Here is a 4,593-nt window from a genome sequence, read left to right on the forward strand (position 1 = left end):
CACCCTAATTTTGTTACCGAATCAGATATACAAATTAATTTTGTTAACGAAATAATCCACCCATCTGATCATTCTTCTCCGGCTATTAACCACTTCTCCTCTCCTATGGTTGATTTCAAGGCCTGCCTTGACCAGATTGAAGTCAAAGATCTGAGATATCATGGTTCCCGATTTACGTGGAGCAATAAGCAGCCTGCTGATCCAATTGCCAAGAAACTGGATAGAGCCCTTATTAATGAGCATTGGCTCGCTAAATTCCCACGAAGCATGGCTACTTTCAAAGCTCCAGGGTTATCTGACCACTCTCCCTGCTGCATCTCTCTAAATTGTCTACCCCCTCAGGCTGGATCCAAACCATATAAATTCTGGAACTACCTCACTTCTCACCGGGACTTCCTGGATACTGTAACTAATGCTTGGGATACAACTGGTTCAGCTAATCCCTCCCTCTCTGCTATCTGTTTCAAACAAAAAGCAGTCAGGACTGATCTTAAAAATCTCAACAAAGACAATTTCTCGAACATCCAGAAGAGGGTTAGTGAAGCTTCCATCCTGGTTGAGAATGCCCAGTTGCGGTCTCTTCAATCTCCCTCATCCATCCACTTCCTGCAAGAGAGACAATCTATCGATAAGTTGGCCATGCTTCGGAAAATTGAGGAGGAATATTTCAAGCAACGCTCCCGAATAAATTGGCTTGAGACTGGAGACCAGAATACCTCTTATTTCCATAAGGTCACCAAATCCAGGAATGCTTACAACTCTGTATATTCCATGTCTGATCTTGATGGAAATGTAGCAACCTCCCCTGAAGCTATTGGCTCCCTCGCAGCTAATCATTTCAAAGGAATTTTGGGGCCTCAAATGACATCTAATGGGATATCCTATATCCATATCCTCTCAAGCCTAATCAAGAGGAAATGCTCAGCCGCTGACTACCCTAGTCTTACTCGGATCCCTTCTGCAGAGGAAATTTCAAAAACTCTTTTCAGATTGAACCCCAACAAGAGCCCGGGGCCAGATGGACTTACATCGGGTTATTATAAAGCAGCTTGGCCAGTTGTGGGAAATGAAGTCATCCTCTCTGTCGCGAAGTTCTTTGAGAATCCCTCTATGCCTGCTCCTCTGAACTCTACAATCCTCACTCTTATCTCAAAGTTTCCGGGTGCTACGGTTATCAAAGATTACCGCCCCATCTCCTGCTGCAATACCATCTACAAGTTGATCTCTAAGCTGTTGGTCGCCAAGCTTAAACCTCTTCTTCCGAAGCTCATCCTTCCGAACCAAACTGCTTTCCTGAAGGGGAGACTCCTTTTAGAGAACTGCCTGTTAGCATCTGAGATTGTCAATGGATACCATAAGAATAAAGGTCAGAAGAGAGTTACCTTAAAGATTGATATAGCCAAAGCTTTTGATTCCATTCGCTGGGATTTTCTCATTAATTGCATTGGTGCTCTTCAGTTCCCTGATAAGTACATTCGCTGGTTAAAAGAGTGTATTACTACTACCTCCTACTCTGTGAGTATAAATGGTTGTATGCATGGTTATTTCAAAGGGACCAGAGGACTGAGACAAGGTGATCCCTTGTCCCCATATTTGTTTGGGCTCGCCATGAATATTCTGTCTCAAATGCTAAATGATGCAGCTGAAGAAGGGCTTTTCAACTATCATCCTAAATGTAAGAATTCGGGTTTAACGCACCTTTGCTTTGCAGACGACCTCCTGATCTTCTCTGATGGGTCTTCTAAATCTATCCATGCCATCCTGAATATCCTCGACAAGTTCAGAGCACTTTCTGGACTCGCAGCTAACCCTGAGAAATCATCCTTCTATGCATGTGGTCTTAGTGAAGAGGAAATCCAAACCATTACCTCTTCCTCCGGAATTGAGCATGGATCTCTTCCCATTCGCTACCTGGGTCTCCCCTTATCCTCGAAAAAACTCTCAATGATGGACTGCGAACCTCTACTGCAAAGCGTAAAGAAGAAAATCAATTCCTGGACATCTAAATACCTTTCGTTTGCGGGCAGACAGGTGCTTATAAGTACTGTCATTGGTGGTATCACAAACTTTTGGTGCAGTGCATTTGTTCTCCCGATGGAATGTATTAAAAAGATTGAATCTCTGTGTGGGGCTTACCTGTGGAAAGGATCCCTTGATGGTCGATACTCTGCCAGGGTCTCTTGGAAATCAGTTACCACACCTAAGGATGAAGGAGGACTTGGCATCAAATGTCTCCACCTATAGAATCGCACTTGCATGATCAAGCTTATTTGGCTCATCCTATTCCGCACTGAATCAATTTGGGTCGCATGGATTCATCAGAATGTTATAAAGGATAAAAGCTTTTGGGAGATGAAGGAAAATCAGAACCATACCTGGGTTTTCAAACAAATCCTTCGGTTGCGAGATATTGCTTGTCAATGGGTTATAATTAGGCCTAGCTCTTCCTCTAAATGCAGATTTTGGACTGACCCTTGGACCCCTTTTGGTCCCTTAATCAGGTTCATTGGTGCTCATGGCCCTCTATCTACTGGTATTCCCTTATCTGCAAAAGTCTCCTCTCTCTGGTGTAATGACGGTTGGATCCTTCCGCCGGCAAGATCCCCACCTCTGGAGCAACTATTCATTTACCTATCCTCAATCTCTCTATCAGGCTCGGAAGATTGCACTCAGTGGGTTATTAATGGAGCTGTAAAATCTACTTTTTTCTCTGCAGATATCTATCATCGGAGCTGAGACCCCCTCCCTCGGGTCCCTTGGCATTCCCTTGTCTGGCTAAAAAGAGGCATCCCAAAGCATAAATCAATGGCTTGGCTTTTCATGCTCAACCGATGCCCAACTCGGGATCGTCTACTGTCTTGGGGCTTACAATCTGACCACCTTTGTGTCCTCTGCAATCGTGCTTCTGAAACCAGAGATCATCTCTTCTTTGACTGCTTGTTCTCCTCCCTGGTCTGGAATTATTTCGCCTCTAGATTTGGAGTTGCTCTCCAATCTTATCAATGGGATCTGGTTATTGAGAGTTTGCAATCATTCTCATCCAATCGGCATCTCCAATACCTAGCTAGACTTTCATGGCAAGCGGCGATCTATGAAATATGGAGGGAACGGAACAGTCGAATACACAGCAATACCCACCGGCCTTATGAGTCTCTCACTAAGCAGATTTCCAGCACCATCAGGAACCGTATCTCCTCCTTCAGAGGGCAGAATCCATCACTCGCCAGTGAATGCATGCAGCAATGGTTTTCTCTCCACTAATGAGTTAGCTACTCAGTTCTCCCTTCTAGTTCAGCGGTGACGATATTAACTTCAGTCTCATTAGGGTTCTCTCCTTAATTCAGTCTCTCATCTGCTATTGGGTTTTCGATTTTCCTGGACCTGAAATCCATGGCGTTACAATTGGGCTTCCATCGGTTCAATTTGGGTTTTTAAAATTATGGGTTTGTAACTAAAGTTGGCTTGCTGTAAGTTATTGTAAGCATTTTTGCTACATTTAAATATATGCAATGAAAAAGGTTTCAAAAAAAAAAAAAAAATACAGTGCATAGTGAGAACACATTTTCTAATTTGTATAACAACTGATAGCATTTGCAGATTTTTGCAAGAAAAAAGTAAAGTTAAATCCATTTGTAATTGGGAAAAAGGTTAAAGATGTCAAAAAGAAAGAAAAGAAAATAGTTATAAAAAATAGCATAACTGTATATGTATTTCCATTCGTAGAATTTATCAAAATACTCATGATATTGTCCATATTTGGTGTTGAGAAAAATTTCCAATAATCTATTAGAAAAGATAAACTTATTTTACGAAAAAAATTCGGAAAAAATCTATATATACATTGTTCACTCGAGCTTAAACTACGGAAACTGATGAAGAATTCAAAATCTCAAGATTCTTTCTAGTAATGATGAAACTTCTTACCTAAAAGAAAGAGTACAAGTACATGTAATCCTAGTTTCCCATTCCTAAACCAGACTTCCCCACACCAGGCCAGCAATCTGAAATCTTATATAAACCATCATAGACATAAACCGTAGAGCTAACACTGTTCTTTTACTTAAACCCTCTAATCACCGCATCTCAATATAATGGTACATACTCCTCTCCTTTCCAAGATTTCCACTTTCTAGCTTCTGACGTTGAAACTGCCTGTGGAGCTTATCCTGACCACCGTGACCTGTATAAACCAGAACATCTCCAGTGTCTCATCATCCTCGTAATTACCTGAGACAGCTATGCTGGTGGCTATCGGTTCACCTTTGGAACTATGTTGTAGCTGGCTGTGTAAGCCCACCAGCATTGTCATCTCAGGTAATTACGAGGATGATGAAGACGCAGGAGACGTTCTGGTTTATACAGGTCATAGTGGTCAGGATAAGTTCCACAAGCAGATTCAACATCAGAAGAAATCTGATGCATGAATCCAACGTGAGAAGAAATCCGATGCATGAATTCAAACTACAGAGACTTTAGATTCTCCCAAATTAAAGCTCATCGGTGGCATAATGTACTTTATATGCATGTTACGTTCTAACTTTTCTTATCATACAATAGCTTAGTAGAAAAAAAAAAAAGAAAAGCTGAAACAAT

Source organism: Eutrema salsugineum, unplaced genomic scaffold (genome assembly GCF_000478725.1).
Source record: "Eutrema salsugineum unplaced genomic scaffold, Eutsalg1_0 scaffold_3, whole genome shotgun sequence".
NCBI lineage: Eukaryota > Viridiplantae > Streptophyta > Magnoliopsida > Brassicales > Brassicaceae > Eutrema > Eutrema salsugineum.